This window comes from Macaca mulatta, chromosome 11 (genome assembly GCF_049350105.2).
Source record: "Macaca mulatta isolate MMU2019108-1 chromosome 11, T2T-MMU8v2.0, whole genome shotgun sequence".
Taxonomy (NCBI): Eukaryota; Metazoa; Chordata; class Mammalia; order Primates; family Cercopithecidae; genus Macaca; species Macaca mulatta.
Window position 1 is genome coordinate 2492900 of NC_133416.1, and position 23111 is coordinate 2516010.

General features: G+C 49.2%; 1 protein-coding gene and 1 long non-coding RNA gene across 4 annotated transcripts in view; one reads left to right on the forward strand and one right to left on the reverse strand.

Moving 5' to 3' along the window:
• WNT5B (Wnt family member 5B) overlaps window positions 1-3961 on the forward strand; it is a 128302-nt gene extending 124341 nt beyond the window's left edge. The window contains exon 6 of one of the 3 annotated variants that reach the window (XR_013400767.1): window positions 194-3961. The gene's annotated coding sequence lies outside the window, so the exon portion shown is untranslated. The remainder of the gene's footprint in view (window positions 1-193) is intronic. The other 2 variants (XR_013400768.1, XR_013400769.1) reach the window with 2 other exon arrangements.
• On the reverse strand, window positions 3797-17067 carry LOC144332731 (uncharacterized). Its single transcript, XR_013400770.1, has 2 exons — window positions 16604-17067; window positions 3797-7676 (listed from the first exon to the last, which is right to left on the reverse strand). It is a non-coding gene; the product is annotated as an uncharacterized LOC144332731 (long non-coding RNA).
• Window positions 17068-23111: the final 6044 nt, after the last annotated feature.

Below are 23111 nucleotides of genomic sequence, written 5' to 3' on the forward strand. Positions count from 1 at the left end.
TTAGGGAGAGGGACAGAAGAATGTTTTGAGAATTAAATAAGGTGATGCATTTAGGCATCACCCCAAGGACTAGCACACAGTTAGACACTCAGGAAGCGGTAGCCATTACTATTACTACTGTGAACAAGGGAATTCAGAGATTTAAGCTGAAACCTCACATTTACCTTCCTCTTTCCCTTCCCCCATTTGATAGCGTGTCAAGCGAACCCTGGCTTGTTCCCTGGGTCCCTGGTAAAGCACGGGTGATGGAGATGCCCTTTGCTGTCTGCTCTGTGTTGCTGTCTGCAGTTTTGGACTCCAGTATCTGGGGCCAGGAGGGTAAGGCTGAGCTTGGGGATCCAGGAAGGGAGATGTTATTATCCTCAAAAGGGAGGAAGGAGTGATTGAGAGAGACCCTGAGCCAGGCTGCTGTACAGTGACCAGCCTGCAGGTGAGCCGGCAACTACAGAAAGACATCAGTTTTATTCTAGAAAACGTTATTTCTGGAGAAATAATTGCTGAGTTAACTTGGGTTATAATGAGCAAATTATTTTGCAAAACTGCTTAAAAGAGATTCTGCCTGAGGGCATTTATGCCATCCATACTACTTGTCTCTTTAGTACCTGAAGGAGAATGTTCTGACCCAACCAAGAACCTCAGACCTAGAGTTATTTTACCTGTAGCTAACTCACGCTGTCACCCAGATTCCTTTGGTTGATACTTTTAAGGTGACATTTCATGTTCATGAAAAAAAATGACTGAAGTTATAGTCGGGCAGGGTGGCTCACGCCTGTAATCCCAGCACTTTGGGAGGCTGAGGTGGGTGGATCGCTGGAGGTCAGGAGTTTGAGACCAGCCTTGCCTACATGGCGAAACCCCATCTGTACTAAAAATACAAAAATTAGCTGGGCGTGGTGGCACATACCTGTAATCTCAGCTACTCGGGAGGCTGGGGCAGGAGAATTGTTTGAACCTGAGAGACAGAAGTTGCAGTGAGCCAAGATCGTGCCACTGCACTCCAGCCTGGGCAACAGAATGAGACCCTGTCTCGAAAAAAAAAAAAAAAGATTGAAGTTAATTGGTCTACAAAAGATGAAAACCATGTCCTTGTCTTCATTCGCTGACATTTAACCATCTTAACCACCTTTAACCATAACTCTCCAGTTGCACGGATCAACCATGATGATAGGGTTTTGAAACACTGGCCAACATTACTGTTCTTCCCCACATCAGTTCTAGAGGTTTGTGTATCTGGTGCTCACACTAACCTGTTTTTAGAAGCCCCCAGAAATTAGCTGAGAATGGTTGTCCACAATCCCCAGAAGTCACTTCCATGTTCATGGAGGGAGGTGGATAATCCTTATGAGAGTAAGGTTTTCCTGCAGAGTCATGGCAAGTGGTGGAGTAAATCCATTTTCTTTCTGATGTGGGGGTAAGTTGTGTTCAAATACCAGCGTGGTTGTTGCATCCACTGACCTAGTTTTCTAAGTAGGTGGAAATACGGTTATAGTTACTTGTCACTTGCTTGTTGAAGCCTGCTGGATTGACAGCTGTCTGTGAATCTGTGAAGTGACCAGTAATGCTGCGGGAATGCGGCTGGAGAATGTGGAAACCAGCTTGAGAAAAGCAAGTGAGCTTCTGCTCAGAATCATAGGATGCTAGAACAGGAAGGGAACAGGGCAATCACAACTTAAGCTTCTGGGGCTCCAGACAAGAACCTCCAGATCCTGAGCAGGTCCTACACCTCATTGTGCTTGTAAAAATGCAGAGTCCTGGGCCCCCAACACCAGAATTCATATTCAGCTCGTTTGGGGCAGAGTGTGGGACCTGAAGGGATCCGATGCTGTTAGCTCAAAGACTACACTGGACTTGCAGATACGGAGAGCTAAGACCTGCCAGGAGGCAGGAAGCCTGGTCCTGATTCCCAGCCCAGTGCTCTTTGCAGCCCAGGCAGGGTTCCCTATACCTGAAATGTGTTATAACCAACACATAGTCTAACCAGATTGTTGCATTACTTGACCAAGCAGTCCTAGCCAGCCCAGAGAACCGTTCTGATGCGTTGGAAAGAGCTTTCTGGCACAGAGCAGAACTGATTTGCCTTGGGATGTTCCACCTCCCTCCTCTGTCTAGGATGGGTAGAGACCTACTGATCTAATTCCTGAATGTCTATCATAAGGCGATATGTTCTTAGCTATTTGTCTTTGCCTTATCTTCAAAAATTAAGATAAAGGTATGCCTGACTGCCTCCATTTAATAAAAAGACAGGATGGACAGCTAGAGGCTGGGAGGGTACGAAGGCAGTCACAGGTATGGTTAAGGGTAGGGCAGGCTTCCATTCATCCAGGCATCGTGGACAGTCTCCAGAACGTGGATTCTGAGTCCTTACTTGGAGAGCCCATTTTGTTCTCTTCCACTCTCCATCCTTTGAGGTGAGAAACAAAACTTACTCTTTGTATTAAAACCTCAAATTGGCTGTTGCCTTGGAAATGCTGCCCTGCTTCCTCTCTTTAATCATTAGTATCTTATTTAAGCTCCATCATCCCCTGGAGTTTTAGGAACTAGCAAGATGTCCTCCATGAGACAGAGATCTTACAGATGCAGTAGTTTATCAGACAAGCCCATTCCTTGGGCGGAGAGCCACAGCACCCTGAGAGCGTGGGGAAAATAGTGTTTCCATCTTCAAACAGGCTCTGCTCCATGCCAGACACCACTGACACTGGGCACATGGATTTTGGGAGAACGTATGTGTGTGTGTGTGTGTGTGTGTGTGCACGCTCGTGCACTTAGGCACACAGGAATGAATATTTTTCACTAATTGGGTGGAGGTGGAGAGGCACCAGAGACATGGAGTATGTAAAAACTGAAAAACAACTCAACACTTCTGGCTGAGACATTGCAGAGCCTGGGTTGTCTATCTTCATTGTGAATGTTTGTCCTCTTCCTGGCTGGTGATGACAGGCTTCATATCTCTTGAAGGAATGTTGGGGAGCTGAGAAGGGCTGTGAGCCACGGTTGCTAAGTGTTACTGTTAGTTCTTTATTATGTAAGAATCTCTGCATTGTGTTGATACTAAAACAGTAAGTAAAGGGCGGGTGCTTTCATTCTGCTTTTACATAAGAAGTATGGGAGTTTGCCCATTTTTCTCTGAAGTAAGAAGCTTTGGGCCCAGCATTGAGGATGGGACATCAGGCAGTGTGGAAGACTGAACCCCATTCACAATTAATTTTCTAGCTTGTTTGGAGAGCTTGGGCATTCCTCGTGTAGATTTTCCAGTGCTTGCTTCCTCCCTCTTGCTGCAGGTCTTTTCGTCTTCACGATGCTCAGTTTGCGACCCTACCAGAAGCAGCCACCGAAGACAGAGCCGCATCAGTTAATTTAGGCCTCCTGAGTCGTTTTGATAAACAACTGGGTGGGAGGAGGGATGGTTCAAATGAGATTTTAAGAATTATAGATGTATGTGTATTATCTGCTGCTCCACAGGAGAACTGAAAATAGACTGAAAGCTGCTCCCAGCCAAAGCCAGAAGGAAACTGCAGTATTGAGAGAGAGGAGAGAGAACAGACTCAAATCACTCGGGGCAAGAGAGGGTTTACTGGTGTGGAAACCGGGTCGTGGGGAGGCCTACAGCAGAATATCAGGAGGGGACTTCAGCGGGGACCCAAGGAAAGATGTGAAAGAAAAGACACTATACAAAAGGTGAACCCTTTTGATCCCATCTTACTGTAAAGCCAAAAGGAGTGAGTACTGTTTTCAGTGACCCTGGCCCCATATGGGTGCTCTGCCTGTTGTGTCAGCCAGCTCTTCGGCTGGTACCTGGTTTGAAAGTTATGTCTTTCATATATTTATTTCCAGACACCCTTTTAGCAGCAGTTACATTTCATAAAGGAATTTTTAATATCTCTTTTGTTCCCTGCTATGTCTGCCATCACCCACAACAATGCCTAGCACAAAGAAAGCATTCAATAAATATTTGCTGAGTGAATGAATGATGTTTCTTCATGAACAGACGAGGAAACTGAGGCATAATGTGATTAACTGCCTGGTCCATCATATCATTTGTTCTATCAAAATTGCAAGTAATAGAAACCAATTTGAGCCAGATACAAAGGAGTATGACGGGAGGGGTCCCAGGAGTCTCAAAGACGCCCGGGTCTTCAGGAACTGACCTGGACACCTCTGGATCTCTCTCCCTTCCTCCTCTCTCCTCTGAGGTCTCTCTCTCTCTCTCGGTTCCAGCCACAGGAAGGGACTCTGAATCTCTCCCGGTCCTTGTCCCAAATTCCCAGGATGGGCTTCTGGTCAGGGCTGTGTCCACCATTGCATGAGTTTGCAGCAGTTCAAGTCAATGAGTGGCGGGGCTGAAGAACCCATCGAGGTGAGAGGAGCCGCTCACATTCTCACGAATTTCTCTGCGGATGGTTAGATCCAGAGAACACATAATCCGGCTGGTGTGAATGACACCCCTAAGTATTTACTCTGGAAATTCTCATGATTATCTTTACTGAGGAGTCTTTTATCTGTGAAAATGCATAATTATGGAACAAGTCCTGAGGATTGTCTAAAATTACAAGTAAAAACTTGAGCCCACTGGTGTGAAGAGGAAGGTTTCTGTTCTCTGAATAACCCAGGACGGGACACACACCCGTTCATCTACCTTGCAGGGCTGAGGGAGCCAGGTTGCTAAGAAGCAGAGAATAGACTAGAGTCAGTGACAGCCCCTGGCTGGTATTCCGCCCTACAGGTGCATTCATTCCTCAATACTGAGCTGTATTTGAAAGCAGTCATTCCTGTGGATGATTTAAAGGTATTTTCCCTCTGACAGGACCACACTACAGTATCAATTGCTTCCTTCATACATCTTCCTCATTCTTCAAGGCCTGAGTATGCCAAAAAGGAAGACCTGAGAGGGATAAGGGTTGCCAGGATGTTTCTGCGAATCTCCCACAGCTCTTGGGGGCACCCAGCAGGCACTTGAAAGCTGACTTACAGCCGGGTGTGGTGGCTCATGCCTGGAACCCCAGCACTTTGGGAGGTCAAGGCGGGTAGATCACCTGAGGCCAGGAGTTTGAGACCAGCCTGGACAACATGGTGAAACCCCGTCTCTACTAAAAATACAAAAATTAGCCGGGCGTGGTGGTGGGTGCCTGTAATCCCAGCTACTCGGGAGGCTGAGGCAGGAGAATCGCGTGAACCTGGGAGGCGGAGGTTGCAGTGAGCTGAGATGGCGCCACTGCACTCCAGCCTGGGCAAATAGAGTGAAACTCTGTCTCAAAAAGAAAAAAAACCAAAAAACAAAAAACTGGCTTACACCCTGTGACTGGCCTTCTTTTGTCCTTTTTGTTTTGACAGCAAAAGCCGTATAGTCCTTGAATGCTATGACAGGCAGGACACATTTGTAAAATAGGAAGTAATTACACTCACACTTTTTAGGTGCTATGTTTCCTTCCTCATTTTATTTTCTAACATGAAAGTAAACTTTTTAATGCACCTAGTGTCTCATCTGACAGAGAACACAGCCTTAGGTCAGAGCAGGTATCAGCCCGGAGCCCGCTCCAGACTGGTCTGCAGTTCTGCGTCTGGCCACAGAGTGTCGCTACCTTCTCAGTTCTAGACAAATAGCTCCGGCTCGCACCTTGGTTCAAAACAAAATTTTTTTTTTGGCTGGGCACGGTGGCTCACACCTGTAATCCCAGCACTTTGGGAGGCCGAGGCAGGGGATCACTTGAGGTCAGAAGTTCGAGACCAGCCTGGCCAACATGGTGAAACCCTATCTCTACTAAAAATACAAAAAAAATTAGTTGGGTGTGGTAGCCTGCACCCTGGTAATCCCAGCTACTGAGTAGGCTGAGGCAGGAAAATCGCTTGAACTGGGAGGCAGAGGTTGTGGTGAGTTGAGGTCATGTCACTGTACTGCAGCACTCCAGCCTGGGTGACAGAGCAAGACTCCGTCTCAAAAAAACAAAAACAAAAAAAATTTATAATTGTAAATTTTTTTTAAAATGTTGGGTGGTGGGTCCTTGCGGATTGATGGCAGAAAACAGAATCTAGACAGCAGAAAAGCTGAGTTCTAGATTTTTTGTTTGGATAAATGTGGGAAGAATTAGGTCAGTCTTATTTTACTTATTTTTAAAAGATTGAGTGAGGAGGGCAATGCAGTTAGGAAAGAAAACATGAAAGGAATGCCTTGTCCTGCTCGGCTGGACCCTCAAGACATCCACAGTGCTTTTCGTGCTTGAAGGTTATGATGAAGGAGGTGAGTAATAATTATAGCTACCATTTATCAAGTACGACTGTGTACCAGCTGCTTTACATACATTACATGTAATCCTCTCAGTGCTTCTGCAGTGTAGCCAATATTATCCACGTGTTTCAGATGGGAAAGCTAACACTCGAGTGGTGAAGCAGTATCCTTCGCCTCACACAGCTACTAATTCATGCCGACTCCAGACCTCTTTCAGGTGGATTTCTGGGTAAGGAATTTCAGCAGATTTCGGGGTAAGGAATCTAGTCAGCTGAAATAACAGGTGCCCATTTCCTTCTATGTCTCAGGGAGTGTACAATAATCTTCCTCATCTTGCCACCATGGATTTTGAATGAGAAGAGTGACTAGGGAGATTTCATTTGGTAGGGGCATATGGCAGGGGGAACTTGGGAATCCCGAATCTAAAGTGAACAGGCCAGGGGCAGTGGTTTACGCCTGCAATCCCAACATTTTGGGGGGCTGAGGCAGGGGGATCACTTGAGACCAGGAGTTTGAACCAGCCTGAGCAACACAGTGAGACCCTGTTTCTACAAAAAAAAAAAAAAAAAAAAAAGGCTGAATGCAGTGGCTTATGCCTGTACTCCCAGCCCTGTGGGAGGTCGAAGTAGATGGACTGCGTGAGTCCAGGAGTTCGAGACCAGCCTGGGCAACACAGTGAGACCCTGTCTCTACAAAAAAAAAAAAAACACAAAAAATTAGCTGGGCATGGTGGTGCCTGCCTGTAGTCCCAGCTACTAAAGTGGGAGGTCAAGGCTGCAGTGAGCCATGATCATGCCACTGTATTCCTCCAGCCTGGGTAATAGTGAGACCCTGCATCAAAAAAAAAAAAAAAAAAAATTCCAGGCACAGTGGCACATACCTGTAGTCCCAGCTACTGGGGAGGGTAAGGTGGGAGGATTGCTTGAACCCAGGAGTTCAAGGCTACAGTGAGCCATCATCGTGCCACTGCACTCCAGCCTGGGTTGCAGTGAGACCCTGTCTCATAAAAAAAAAAAAAAAAGGGAAACAGATAAAGCATACAGGGCTAAATGGCACAGAAAATTATGCAAAAGATGAAGACAGTACACTGATGTACATATTGAAGCAAAGAGAAAACTGGTGCCTTGGACAATGGAACTAGATGGGTAGGTTGCATTCAGTAGGAAATACAGAGCTGGTGCCTAGGGCTTCATTTTACAAGACAGCCATGGGCATTCTCCAACACATGCTTCCCTCGAATTTACTCAAAGGGAAGCGCTCTCCACTGGCTTTTCCAGGCGTTAGGAGTCCGTGGTTTTGAATAAGAGTGAAGATTAAAATTCAGAAGAGCTCCCAACATGTCTGATCTAGAGCAGATAGGGCCATGGACTGAGCTTCCGAACTCCCTTTTCCAATCTGCTCTTCCAGCCTCTTGATCTCTGTGCCAGGACTCAACTCCATCACAAATGCAAAGTTCCTATCACAAGGAGACAACCTTAAATATTTTCAAATTAAGTGACATGTTTTCAGCTGCGCAAAGGCCCCAACCCTAAACTCAGTGTGGCCCTGGCACTGTGACATGCTGGCGATGGAGTCCTACCCATCACAGCACTGAAACTGCATGTCATGCTGGAACAGGGGACACTAAGAGAGGCTCTGCTGGGACAGAAGGTAGGAAGCAGAAGCAGGTATTGGGATTCCAAGGGAGAACGCAGTGCTCGCTTCCTGGTGTACCCACTGAGGGGGCAAGAGAAGGAACAGTGGCTCCTGTCTTTATGTGGCTCAGCTCGCGCCTGGGGCTTCTGGGTTCAGAGCAGGGGAGTGGAGGGATGAGGGTCTTAGACGAGAGAGGTGGAATGAGCAGCTCTTGGGACTCCTCATGGCCCCACAGTCTCTACCTGCTCAGAGAAAAACGAGCCCAGATGAGAGGGAGGAGGCGTTCATATGGGAGAGGGAGGAGGCGTTCATATGGGAGAGGGAGGAGGCGTTCATATGGGAGAGGGAGGAGGCGTTCATATGGGAGAGGGAGGGGGCGTTCATATGGGAGAGGGAGGGGGCGTTCATATGGGAGAGGGAGGGGGCGTTCATATGGGAGAGGGAGGAGGCGTTCATATGGGAGAGGGAGGGGCGTTCATATGGGAGAGGGAGGAGGCGTTCATATGGGAGAGGGAGGGGGGGCGTTCATATGGGAGAGGGAGGAGGCGTTCATATGGGAGAGGGAGGAGGCGTTCATATGGGAGAGGGAGGGGCGTTCATATGGGAGAGGGAGGAGGCGTTCATATGGGAGAGGGAGGAGGCGTTCATATGGGAGAGGGAGGGGGCGTTCATATGGGAGAGGGAGGGGGCGTTCATATGGGAGAGGGAGGGGGGGCGTTCATATGGGAGAGGGAGGAGGCGTTCATATGGGAGAGGGAGGAGGCGTTCATATGGGAGAGGGAGGGGGGGCGTTCATATGGGAGAGGGAGGAGGCGTTCATATGGGAGAGGGAGGAGGCGTTCATATGGGAGAGGGAGGGGCGTTCATATGGGAGAGGGAGGGGGCGTTCATATGGGAGAGGGAGGGGGCGTTCATATGGGAGAGGGAGGGGGCGTTCATATGGGAGAGGGAGGGTGACTGGATGTGCAGCAGAGCTTGGGCTGCATCTGCCTACCTTGGTCTGAGGAGTCTCAAGTGCTACCTAATGTGTGGCGATGGGGACAGAGGTGGGTTTTTTCTCCTTTTTGTGGTGCTGGTAAGGAGGGAGTTCATGCATCCTAGGCACTGGTTCCATCCCTTCATCTGGCTAAATTAAAATCATCTGGGGAGATTTAAAAATTCAGAGTCTGCCAGCCACCGTGACTCACGCCTGGAATTCTAGCACTTCGGGAGGCTGAGGCAGGAGAATCACTTGAGCTCAGGGGTTTGAGGCCAGCCTGGACAACATAGTAAGACCTTGTCTCTACTGAAAAAAAAAAAAAAAATCAGACACCTAGGGCCCAGGCCTTGAGATTCTGATTAAGCGAATTTGGGGTGCGGTCTGGGATTGACTCTGTGTTTTAAAAAGATGCCTTGCGGCCGGGCGCAGTGGCTCAAGCCTGTAATCGCAGCACTTTGGGAGGCCGAGGCGGGCGGATCACAAGGTCAGGAGATGGAGACCATCCTGGCTAACACCGTGAAACCCCGTCTCTACTAAAAAAAAATACAAAAAACTAGCCGGGCGCGGTGGTGGGCGCCTGTAGTCCCGGCTACTTGGGAGGCTGAGGCAGAAGAATGGCGTGAACCCGGGGGGCGGAGCTTGCAGTGAGCCGAGATCGCGCCACTCACTCCAGCCTGGAGCAGAGCAAGACTCCGTCTCAAAAAAAAAAAAAAAGATGCCTTGGGTGATTCTGCTTTGCAGCTATAATAGGGGATTTTTGAGACAGGGTCTCACTGCAACCCAGGCTGGAGTGCAGTGGCACGATGATAGCAGCTATAATATGCGATTACATTTGACTACACCAAGCCTTCCATGCAGTAACATGGCCATTTGCAGAGTTGGGTTTAGAGGAAACGTAGCCAGGGCCTCAGGCTGTTAGAAGTCTAAGGATGGGCCGGGCGCGGTGGCTCAAGTCTGTAATCCCAGCACTCTGGGAGGCTGAGACGGGCAGATCACGAGGTCAGGAGATCAAGACCATCCTGGCTAATACGGTGAAACCCCGTCTCTACTAAAAAAATACAAAAAACTAGCCGGGCGAGGTGGCGGGCGCCTGTAGTCCCAGCTACTCGGGAGGCTGAGGCAGGAGAATGGCGTGAACCCGGGAGGCAGAGCTTGCAGTGAGCTGAGATCCGGCCACTGCACTCCAGCCTGGGCGACAGAGCGAGACTCCGTCTCAAAAAAAAAAAAAAAAAAGAAGTCTAAGGATGGGAGTTCAGAGTAAAGCATCAGTATCTACCCACTCAACATTGGACCTGGGGTGAGTGTGGTGGCACACGCTTGTAGTCCCAGCTACTCTGGAGGCTGAGGTGAGAAAGAGGATTGCTTGAGTCTCGCAGTTTGGGGTTGTGGTGTGATACGATCAAGCCTGTGAATAGCTACTGCATTCTGCACTCCAGCCTGGACAACATAGTGAGACTCCATTTCTGTTTTTTTTTTTTTTGAGATGGAGTCTCTCTCCATTGGCAGTGGCGTAGTCTCGGCTCACTGCAACCTCTGCCTTCTGGGTTCAAGCAATTCTCCTGCCTCAGACTCCTGAGTAACGCGGATTATAGGCACACGCCACAATGCCCAGCTAATTTTTTTGTATTTTTAGTAAAGATGGGGTTTCACCATATTGGCTAGGCTGGTCTCAAACTCCTGACCTCGTGATCAGCCCACCTCGGCCTCCCAAAGTGCTGAGATTACAGGCGTGAGCCACCGCACCTGGCCCAAGACTCTATTTCTTTAAAAAAAAAAAAAAAAGATTGGACCTGGGAGAAGGAAGGAATGGAGGAATGGTCAACTGACCTGGATTAGCATCTCGCAAAAGACTAAAATCAGAGTTCATCCCCAAATCCTCCCAAATGATAAAATGTGTGGACTTTATTTCCTGGATCTGTTTCTAGTCTTCAGTGTGGTCAGTTGGACCAGCATTAGGTGATCAGATGAGGAAGGGAATGTTTGTGAGGCAAACCCAAGCCCTAGCTTGGCCTGCATCATCTGTGACCTGGTTCTACAGCTTCGGAGAGACGCACAGGAGGCTGTGTGCATCCAAACAGCCTCGCAATCAGACCGTACAAGATCATGCAGCTCACAAATCTGGACAGACCTGATAGATCATATCTCAAAGCCTCTGAATGTCGCCGGCTCCCAGGCAGGCCTGAGCAGGGAAAAGCCGGCAACCACACAGTTGCACACATGCTGCTGGCTCTGCCCTAGGACTGGCCCAGAATCCAGCTGGGGCTTCTTGTTCTCGCTTGAGCAAGTCCCCAGGGGCTGCCTTCAGCAGTCCTGAGCTTGAGCACCTGGGCTGCACGCTGAAGTAGGAACTCACCCAAGTGAAAACTGTGTTAATCTGTGAAGTCAACTTGACTTTTTGATGGGCAGAGAAATTTGGCTTTATTTATTTATTTATTTATTTTCAGACAGAGTCTCACTCTGTCACCCAGGCTGGAGTGCAGTAGCTCAATCACAGCTCACTGGAGACTTGATCTCTTGGGCTCAAGAGATCCTCCCATCTCAGCCTCCTCAGTAGCCAGGACTACAGGTGCAAGCCAGCACGCCCAGATAATTTTGTTCATTTTTTGTAGAGACAGGGTCTCACGATATTGCCCAGGCTGGTCTCGAATTCCTGGACTCAAGTATTCCTCCTGCGTCAGCCTCCCAAGTAGCTCAGACCACCAGTGTGCGCTACCATGACCAGCTATTTTTTTAAAGCAATTTTTTTGTAGATTCTGGGGTCTCACTGTGTTGCCTAGGCTGGCCTCAAACTCCTGGGCTCAAGCAATCTTCCCGCCTTGGCCACCCAAAGTCCTGGGATTACAGCCCTAAACCACCATGCCAGGGGTCAGGTCAGAGATTTGGTTTTTTAATCCCAGGGTCAAGAAACCAGAATTGTAGCCCTGGCTCTGTCGTCCATTTGTTCAAGAGCCTCTGAGGAAGAAGGATCAGGCTTCCAGGCTTTATTTGCTCCTCAGTTCCCGGTGCCAGCTCGGGGTTTCTGCAAAGTTTAGCTGCCACAGGAAGTGAGAAAGTGCTCTGGAAAATGTGTATGATCCCATTCTTGCATTCGTTATTATTTCAGTTCTGCTGTGGACTGTTGTGAACTGACCCAGTCACCACAGGCTAGTTCTTTGTTTTCCAAGCCCCTTATTGCTTTTTTCCAACAAAGTACTCAAAAACACTTTCTCTGCTAACCAAACTTTTTTCTTTTTTGTTGTTGTTTTTTTTTTTTTTTTTTTTTTTTGAGACGGAGTCTTGCTCTGTCACCCAGGCTGGAGTGCTGTGGCCGGATCTCAGCTCACTGCAAGCTCCGCCTCCCGGGTTCCCGCCATTCTCCTGCCTCAGCCTCCCGAGTAGCTGGGACTACAGGCGCCCGCCACCTCGCCCGGCTAGTTTTTTTTTGTATTTTTTAGTAGAGACGGGGTTTCACCGTGTTAGCCAGGATGGTCTCGATCTCCTGACCTTGTGATCCGCCCATCTCGGCCTCCCAAAGTGCTGGGATTACAGGCTTGAGCCACCGCGCCCGGCCACTTTTTTCTTTTTTGTAACAAAAAGACCAAACCGAAGGTAGAAATACAGCATTACCTTTTTTTTTTTTTTTTAAGACATTCTTGCTCGTTGCCCAGGCCGGAGTGCAGTGAGATCTCAGCTCACTGCAACCTCCGCCCCCCAGGCTCAAGCGATTCTCCTGCCTCAGCCTCCCTAGTAGCTGGGACTACAGGCGCCGCCACCTCACCCGGCTAATTTTTGTATTTTTAGTAGAGATGGGGTTTTGCCATGTTGGCCAGGCTGGTCTCAAACTCCTGACCTTAGGCGATCCACGCACCTCGACCTCCCAAAGTGCTGGCTGAGCCACCGCGCCTGGCCTCACAGCATGGATTTCTAAACAGAATGGCTATTTGTTGCTGGGACAGGTAACTGAGAGGATAGATTTCATTCCCCAGCGAAGTTTAAGAAAATAAGAGCATTTAGATGTTTTTAGAATTTAGTAGAGTCTAGAGCCAGGGAGAAAACCAGACATTCTCTGGAGATTCACTTCAGCTAGAGGGTTCCGTGTGTCCCGTCTCCCTTTCAGCAGTGAATCAGCCTCTAAACACAGCAAGGGCACACGATTCAGCAGAGAGGACCTGGCTTCCCAACCAACTAGTTAAGTGATTCCAGGCAGTTTCCTCAGCAATAAAACAAATAATACTCTCTCTACCCCAAATTAAATAATATGGATATGAAAGCCTCTTGCAAAATATAAACTTTTAAAATATTAAGGCCGGGCATGGTGGCTCGTGCCTGTAATCCCAGCACTTTGGGAGGCTGAGGTAGGAGGATTACTTGAGCCCAGAAGTTTGAGGCTGCAGTGAGCTAGGATCAAACCACTTCACTCCAGCCTGGGTGACAGACCAAGACCCTGTATTAAAAAAGAAAACAGTAATGGTATATCTTATATAGATATAGATAAGTGTGTAAGGTATAGCTTGCTTATATCATGGCAAGATCAATGAAAATATGCTTTTTTTAAAAAGTAAAGTTTATTATGTAAGCTCTTAGGAATCATCTCAAGTGAAGCCAACCACAAATGCAAGGGGTCTAACGTTGATGATATGGATTTGTTTGGTCTTTTGTATACCCAGAAATCCACCATCCTTCTCTATGTTGGTCTTCCTGAGAAGGCCAGTACCTGAAAAATGAGCATTCCACCTTCCACCCCCACTTACATGGGAGTCTTTTCTCTTTTTTTTTTTTTTTAATCCTCCCCAGTCTGTTGACCACTTTGTCCTAAGAATAGAAGACTTAGGAAACTTCTTTTTTTTTGAGACAGGGTCTTACTCTATCACCCAGGTTGGAGTGCAGTGGCATGATCTCAGCTCACTGCAACCTCTGCCTCCCAGGCTCAAGCGATTCTCCTGCCTCAGCCTCCTGAGTAGCTGGAATTACAGGTGTGTGCCACCATGCCTGGCTCACTTTTGTATTTTTTTTAGTAGAGACGAGGTTTCACCATGCTGGCCAGGCTGGTCTCTATCTCCTGACCTCAAGTGATCCGCCCGCCTCGGCCTCCCAAAGTGCTGGGATTACAGGAGCGAGCCACCGCTCCTGGCCAAGGAAATTTCAAGAAGGCAAAGGGAAGGAGGCCCACCCCTGGGCCCTCAGAGGACATGGGCAGGGGGCAGACTCTGAAAGGAGCTCTGGGAATGGACTCTGTCCCCCCCAACCCCTGGGGCCTGGCTGCCTATACCCAGCTGCTTCTCCTCACTGGCCTCTGCCCCAGGCCATGGCAGCCACAACAGGGGCCTGGAGCTGGGAAGCGTCCCCCCTCCTCACAGGTCTGTGACAAAGGAGAAGATTCCCAGGATCTCAGGCTAGAAGTTGGAAGGCATTTTCTGAGGGCCACATGATTCCACCCGCTGGAGTTTTCTGTTACCATTGTACAGTCCTTGATTTCTGGGACACAAGATGTTCTTTTGGGCTGTCCTGAATAACAAAGATCACACATACACTTGTTTATCTGGGGAGATGGCTTCCCTTTCTAAACAACTGACTTACAATTTCTCTTTCTGAGAACAATGCCCATTCATAATTTGGGAACATTCTGTGTGAGTGACTTCTGGCTGGGAGGGCACCGTTCTCAGGAGGGGGAAGTGGGTAGGGTTTCACCCCTATAAAGTGGCCCTGTGCTTAGACACTCGGGTCCCCGTGTTTGCTAGAAACCCTTGGGCACACACAGGTGCCTGGTCCAAGTCTTCCTTCCAAGGAACACACCTGTGCATGTGAGTCACATGTCCCGCCAACGTGCCACCTAACCTTTACCCTGAGCTGGGCAGTATTGGGTAACTATGTCCTCACCAAGGTCACAGTAACACCCTTCAGATAGTATCCAGGCCAAAAAATGTTAAGAAAAAAATTCACTCCCAGCTAGAACACTTATTCCTGCGTATCTTTTAACAATGCAAGGGCAGGGAAATTGTTTGAAAATCAAAACACGGAAGTTCTTTCATCCTCCCAACTCGTGGAGCTCTAAGGCAGAGACTGGCTAAGCTTCTGCGAGATCTAAAAGTTATATAATCAGGGTGGGGCGGTTTAAATAATTACAAATACCAGATTATGAACAGGGACTTAAAAGGCGAGGGAGAGGCCCCGAAACTTGAGCTTCATTCACTTAATGGAAAATCCAACTCTGATTCTAGGGGAAGAATCTAGAAGATTCCATGAAAATACAATCTTATAGAGCTTTAAATGACTTTCCCTAAAATACTTTTAATACTTCCTGCCTCAATGGATCCTGGCTTTTCTCTGACAATGTCATTCAGTTGAAAACCCTCTGGGTGAAGGCTCTTCGCCTCCCGGCACCCCCATGCCGGCGGGAGGTGCTGCTGTCAGGGTCCTCACACCCCGCTGCGGCAGCCCTTCGCTCAGCCGTCTCTCCAGCCGGACCAGCCTCTCTGCCTGTGGGTCCCTGTCCTCCACCCACCTTGGGGCCCCCCTGCAAAGCACCGAGGGTCAGGGGCGCGCGGGCGTCTTCCTCCCAGCCCCACATCCCCCAGCGAGCTGAGCCGCGCCCAGGCCCGTCACCGCGCCATCGGGACCCGAAGCCTCCGAGCTCAGCGCCCCCTGCGGCCCCCTGCGACCCCCACCCTTGCCGTCTCCACCGCCTCAGCACCGCCCTCCCGGAGCCGTGTGCCCTCCCCGACTTCATCTTCGCCCCTCCCCTGCCGGGCTCTCCCACTGCCAGTCACCCCAGCCCCGCCCCAGCAGCAGCCTCGAGTTCCCTGTGCCCTCGACGGCCTCGCGGCGGACTCGGCGCGGCGCACGGGGGAGGCGGGGGGCGGGGGGCGGGAGGCGGGACGCGGGGGAGGTGGGGGGCGGGAGCCGGGGGGGCGGGGCCGCAGCTCCGCCCTCGGGAAGTGGCTCCGCCTCCCTCGCCGGGAACTGTCTTCAGGCGCCATCCGCAGCGACTCCCCACCCCGCGGGGCCGAGCCAGCTGCTCGCAGCGCGGACGGGCACCGCCGCGGGGGCACAGCGAGTCACACGTGCATCCTCTCAGCCTTCCCCCGCTGCAGCGGCCGCTGTCCAGCCCTCTCTTCCTGTTTTCTCCCACTGCAGAGTTGGCTCAACAACGTTTGCAGACTTGGGCGAATTTGCCCCGTCCGGATTCCCGCTTCCTGGCCTCGCGGCCCCGCCGCTGTTTTCCTCTCCCCTCCGGGACTTCCTCTCGCCCACAGCCCCAGCCTCTGTGGCCGCGGCCTGCTCGGCCTGAGCTGCGCCTCCGGAGGTTCCGCCGCCCTCCGCCTCCCGCTCCTCACTTCCCGCCTCCCTCCTGAGCGGTCCGCCGTCGGGAGAGAGGACTCGGTGCGGGCTCCCTCACCCTCCGTGAGATTCCCTCAGGGCACAGGCAGAGCTTCCTGCAGCTCGGTTACCCCCCACCCACCAACGGCAAGGAGGGGGACCCTGCCTTCCTTATCGCTCCTCGCCCGGGGCCCCGCCCGGAGGAGGGCCTCTACCTGGAGGAGCTGCCCACTCTTCCGTGACTCAGCCAGCGCACCTGCCCGTGAACATGACACACCCGGGGGGTCCGCTGGGGCAGAGTGCGGAGTGAAGGGGTGCACTGGGCACTCAGCGCGGCCCTAGGGAGGCAGGGCCGCCCCAGCCTGCCGTGTCGTCTAGGAAGGCAGTCCGGAAGCAGCAGCCCCGGGGAAAACAACTGGCTGGACAGGGTCTCTCCCAGCCTGAGAGTCGCTTCCCACCACCTCGGCACGAACCTGCTCTGTGGCCTCCAGCAAGTTCCTGAGCCTCCTGTCTGTAAAATGCAGGTCGTGGCGTCTCCCCTCCCCTCTGTGAGGATCGTGAGCCAATGCGTGTGAAGCCACAAAATCCCAATTCGTATTAACGTGCTGGAAGCAAGGAGGTCAGAGCACTTAGCGGTTCTCTCCCCTGGTGCGGAGAAAACAATGATTTTGTTAAGGACATAGTTTGATGCTGAGGCTTGAGAGCGGCTACAGTAGGGGCCTCTGGAAGAGGGTGCAGAGTTATGTAGTGGCCAGTTCGCTGTAGGATGCCTGCTAGATTGTACGCTTGCTGAAGGCGGCACCAGTTATCTGTTCACTACAGAATTGTCAGCACCAAGCACAGCATGGACTTTGTTAGCAGTGCAGTAAACATTTGATGAAGGAAGGAAGGAAGGAGGCAATTAAAGGAGGAAGAAAGGAGAAAGATTTAAAAAAAAAAAAAAGGAAGAAAGGAGGGAGGGAGGGAAGGAAGAAAGGAATGATGGAGGAAAGGAGGGAAGGGATGAAGAAAGGGAGGGAGAAGGAAAGAAGGGAAGGAAGGAAGGAGGAAAACAGGAGGGAAGGAAGGAGGAAAGGAAGGGAGGAAGGAAGGAGGCTGCTTAGGGGTAAAATGTCTGTAGGGAGGATGCAGCCAGGCCACGAGCTAATAGAAGGTGCAGAATGTCAAGCTGCTGAGATGGACCATGGAAGGCAAGAAGAATGAGGGAATGCCCACCCAGTCCTCAACGACAAATAATGATCTTGGTGGTTTTTTTTTTTTTTTTTTTGAGACGGAGTCTTGCCCTGTTGCCCAGGCTGGAGTGCAGTCGTGAGATCTCGGCTCACTGCAAGCTCCGCCTCCTGGGTTCACGCCATTCTCCTGCCTCAGTCTCCCCAGTAGCTGGGACTACAGGCGCCCGCCACCACACCTGGCTAATTTTTTGTATTTTTAGTAGAGGCGGGGTTTCACTGTGTTAGTCAGGATGGTCTCGATCTCCTGACCTCGTGATACGCCCACCTTGGCCTTCCAAAGTGCTGTAATTACAGGCGTCAGCCACCGTGCCCGGCATGATCTGGTTTTATTTTGCTTTTTCCTCGGTCTTAATTTTTAATCCCTGATGCCTGAATGATGGTGTTCTGTGCAGACCTTTGTGTTCGGGTAGAGAGAAGGGGAAAGAATGCTGGGACTGGCCCACCATAGCCTTGGGACTGGCCCACTATGGCCCTGCCCTTACAAACCAGAGGAGAGGAATTAAATGAAAACGATGACAGGGATGTGCCTGTAAGACATTTAAAGGCAGGGTGCGGTGGTTCACGCCTGTAATCCCAGCACTTTGGGAGGCCGAGGTGGGTGGTCAGCAGTTTGAGACCAGCCTGGCCAACATGGTGAAACCCCGTCTCTACTAAAAATACAAAATTAGTCAGGCGTGGTGGCGGGTGCCTGTAATCCCAGCTACTTGGGAGGCTGAGGCAGGAGAATCGCTTGACCCGGGAGGCAGAGTTTGCAGTGAGTCGAGACCATGCATTGCACTCCAGCTTGGGTGACAGAGTGAGACTCTGTCTCAAAAAACAAACAAACAAACAACAACAACAACAAATTTAAAGACATACAAGGCCGGGCGCAGTGGCTCTTGCCTGTAATCCCAGCACTTTGGGAGGCTGGGACAGGAGGATCACTTGAGCCCAGGAATCTGAGACCAACCTGGGCAACATGGTGTAAACCTGTCTCTACAAAACATAGAAAAATTAGCTGGGCGTGGTGGTACCCACCTGTGGTCTCAGCTACTCAGGAGGCTGAGGTGGGAGGACCACTTGAGCCCGGGAGGTCAAGGCTGCTGTAAGCTATGATCTCACCACCGTACTCCAGTCTGGGTAACAGAGCAAGACCCTGTTTCAAAAATAAATGAATAAAATAAAATAATAAAAATGAAGAACACACAAAGGTAGATTCAAAATATAACACACACTTTTACACCTGTATCTCTCTCTCCATCTTTATGTATTGGAAAGCACGCGTTCACACTGATAATCTCCAAGTCCAGGCTGGCAGCATGAGTCCATTCTTGTTTTCTCCCTTTCCCTTCTCTGCCAGTAAGAAACCCGGGCTCCACGGGGAGTGAAACAAATGAAAAAGCAGCAGTAGGTCACTAAGGTCCCAGCCTCCCTGTGCCAGCCCTGCCGTGGTGCCTCCAAGGGTGAAGACCCGCCTGGGGCAGAGGTCTTTAAGGAGACCAACTTGGAACCAGAAGTTTCCTCAGATTGAAAGAACTCTGGGAAGTGTCAGCTTGGGACAGATTTAGGATACCCTATAAATATACAGCAGGGCAAAGCTGAGTCAAGGGCCCCTGGAGCCTTCGGGGTTATGTTGAACCTCCAGGGTTCACCTGGATTAACTCGGGTGGCTTCCAGCTGTTGATATCACCCTAGACCCAGGAATCTGAGGTATGATTTGAGTTAGAAATGGGAAGTAAGGGAGACATGAAGAAAATTAAAAGAAAACAGTAAATATATCACCACTTAAAAACATTAGTATTGATAAAATTGACTGCATAAAAATTAAAAATTTCCATGTGACAAAAATAGCTAAGATGAACCAAAATATAAGCAATTAACTGGGAAAATATTTGCAACACATATGACAGTTAATTTTCTTCACATGCAAAGTACACTTTAGAGTGAATAAGTTAATCGGCCCCAAAGAAAAATGGGCAAAAGACCTTAAAAAACCATAGAAGAGGAAATATGCCTGGCTTTCTTTTTTTTTCTTTTTGAGACAGAGTTTTTGCTCTTGTTGCCCAGGCTGGAGTGCAATGGCACGAACTCAGCTCACTGCAACCTCCGCCTCCCAGGTTCAAGTGATTCTCCTGCCTCAGCCTCCCAAGTAGCTGTGATTACAGGCATGTGCCACCACGCCCGGCTAATTTTGTATTTTTTAGTAGAGACGGGGTGTCTCCATGTTGGTCACACTGGTCTTGAACTCCCGACCTCAGATGATCTGCCCACCTCGGCCTCCCAAAGTGCTGCGATTACAGGCGTGAGCCACTGTGCCCAGCCTGCCTGGCTTTCAAACACATGAAAAGGTGCTCACCCTCACTTATAATAAAATAAATAATTCTATTATATTTCTAATAGTTACCAATACATGGTTTCCAATACATAAATTCAAAGTGTAAGAGGCTTTTTTTATGTATTAGATGAGTAAAAATTAAAAATTTTGATAAACTTCTATGTGAAAGAAGATGTGGAGAAATAGGTGTTCCATGCATTATTGGTGGGAGTAAAAATTGGTACCCTTTCTTTGAAACAATCTATCAAACGCACATATCTTTTGATCCAGTAAGCCCGTCTCTACAAAATTATCCTACAGATACACTCACACATGTGCACAAAGATGTCTGCACAAGAAATTTCCTGCAGCATTATTTGAGGAGCAAAGTCTAAAAGAACCTAAATGCCTGTCAGTAGGGGGAAGGGATATTAAACATGATTATTGTGCAAAATCATGCTATATATTGTTCACAGATGTATATATGTATGTATATGATACATAAAAAATTACAGAAAGGGTGTAAATAATTTCTGATAGTGCTCCCCTCTAAGGATGGGAGGAAGGACACAGGACTGGCCACAAAGGCCACAGAATATTTCAGACTTCATCTGTTGCATTTTACTTATTTTTTATGTAAAAAAAGAAAAAAAAAACAGCTATACTAAATTTTTTTTTTATCAACTCTGGTTGGCGGAGACTTCATTTATTATACTCTTATTTTTCTGTATTTTTTTCAAAAAGCATGATACAGGTGGGTGGGTATAAGATGGGATCTTTTGTGTAAAAAGAGGCGCCCTGAGCTTGTTTATGTGTAAATGTCCCTAGAAAGATAGTGAAGGTCACAGTGGCTGGTGTGGCAAAGGGCAACAAGGAAGTGGGTGGGGAGACTGGTTTTTCATTGCACATTCTTTTTTTTTTTTTTTTTTTTTTTTGTTGAGACAGAGTCTCGCTTTGTCGCCCAGGCTGGGGTGCAGTGGCCAGATCTCAGCTCACTGCAAGCTCCGCCTCCCGGGTTTACGCCATTCTCCTGCCTCAGCCTCCCGAGTAGCTGGGACTACAGGCGCCCGCCACCTCGCCCGGCTAGTTTTTTGTATTTTTTAGTAGGGAAGGGGTTTCACCATGTTAGCCAGGATGGTCTCGATCTCCTGACCTCGTGATCTGCCCGTCTCGGCCTCCCAAAGTGCTGGGATTACAGGCTTGAGCCACCGCGCCCGGCCTCATTGCACATTCTTACTGTTTATATGTTTTGCCATTTGAATGTACTACTCACAAAGAATGATTATAAAAAACAAGCAAACAAAAGGCATGCCTCCTGTGCCTGAGAGGAAGGGAAGGGGTAAGAAAAGCCTTCTTTCCCTTCTCTGAAGCCTTTGCCTGAGGCCAGTGGGTAAATAGTGACGTTGAGAGTGGGGGAAGAGAGAGACAGAGACAGAGATGGAGACACACACACACTCAGACACACAGAGACACACAGCGATGGAAACAGGGAGAGAGAGACAGACAGAGACAGAGAGAGGCAGAGAGAGACAGACAGAGACAGAGTCCCCGGAGAGGCTGGTCGGCTTTGGAAATACTCATGGTTCGCCCAGAGGAGCGAGCAATGTGGGCCGAGCTAAGAGCCTTGAGAGCTATTAACACACCAAGTAGGTAGTGGCCCAGGCAGGAAAAAAAAACTAAGAAATGTCCAGTGTGGGCCAGGCGTGGTGGCTCATGCCTGTACTCTCAGCACTTTGGGAGGCTGAGGAGGGAGGATCGCTTGAGGCCAGGAGCTCATGACCAGGCTGGGCAACATAGTGAGACCCCCATCTCTCCCAAATAGTAAAAAAAATTAGCAGATGTGGTGGTGCCTGCCTGCAGTCCCAGCTACTTGGGAGGGTGAGGCAGGAAGGTCACTTGAGCCTGGGAGGTTGAGGCTGGGCAACAGAGGGCGATTCCATCTCAAAAAGAAAAATATATATATCCAGTGTGGCCAGGATATTTTAGGGTGATGAGAAGGAGCAGGAAGCCTCCTGGCCAAACTTTCAGCCTGCAATCCTATCCTCGATGTCTGAGACTACGAAGTCCTCAACAAGAAACAAAAACTAAGGGTCCAAACAATGAAAAACAAGCCATAAATGACTAACTACCAACGTGAATAAACTTTGAAGGTGTTGTGCTAAGTGAAATGAGCTAGTCACAAAAGGATGACTACTTTATGATTCCACTTACATGAGGTACTATAAATAGTCAAATTCAGAGACAGTAGAACGGTGGCCACCAGTGGCTGGCAGGGCAGGATGGGGAGTTAGTGTTTAATGGGGACAGAGTTTCAGTCGGGAAAGAAATAAGATTTCTGGAGATGAATGGTGGTGATGGTGGCCCAAAATGTGAGTGCATTTAATGTCACAGAACTGTTCACTTGAGCATTTTTAAATTGTTATTTTAGAGACAGGCTTTTGCTCTGTCACCCAGGCTGGAGGGTAGTGGTGTGATCAGAGCTCAGTATATAGCCTTGAACTCCTAGGCTCAAGTGATCTTCCTGCCTCTGCCTCCCAAGGAGCTGGGACTATGGGTGTGTACCACCATGCCCAGCTAATTAAAAAAAACTTTATTTTTTTTTTTTTAAGAGATGAAGTTGCTATGTTGACCAAGCTGGTTTCAAACTCCAGGCCTCAAATGATCCTCCCACCTCAGCCTCCCAAAGCATTGGGATTACAAGTGTTAGCTACTGTGCCCGGGGCCTACTTAAAAATTGTTAAAATACCACCGGGCGCAGTGGCTCACGCCTGTAATCCCAGCACTTTGGGAGGCCAAGGCGGGCGGATCACCTGAGGTCTGGAGTTCGAAATCAGCCTGACCAACATGGAGAAACCCTGTCTCTACTAAAATACAAAATTAGCTGGGTGTGGTGGTGCACGCCTGTAATCCCATCTACTCCGGAGGCTGAGGCAAGAGAATGGCTTGAACCCGGGAGGCGGAGGTTGCAGTGAGCTGAGATCCCACCATTGCATTCCAGCCTGGGCAACAAGAGCAAAACTCCAAACTCCATCTCAAAAAAAAGAAAAAAAAAGAAAAAAAATTGTTAAAATAGTATATGTTGTTTTGTACATATTTTACCACAATTTTAAAAATAACAGAGTTACCCATCCAGTTGACTGACAACCCTGGCATGCCTAAAACCTTTCACTAGACATTTAACCAGTCTTACTGTCATGCGCGTGCGTCCGTGTGAAGAGACCACCAAACAGGCTTTGTGTGAGCAATAAAGCTTTTTAATCACCTGGGTGCAGGCGGGCTGGGTCCGAAAAGAGAGTCAGTGAAGGGAGATAAGGGTGGGGCCGTTTTATAGGATTTGGGTAGGTAAAGGAAAATTACAGTCAAAGGGGGTTGTTCTCTGGCGGGCAGGAGTGGGGGTCACAAGGTGCTGGGTGGTGGGGGGAGCTTTTTGAGCCAGGATGAGCCAGGGAAAGGAAT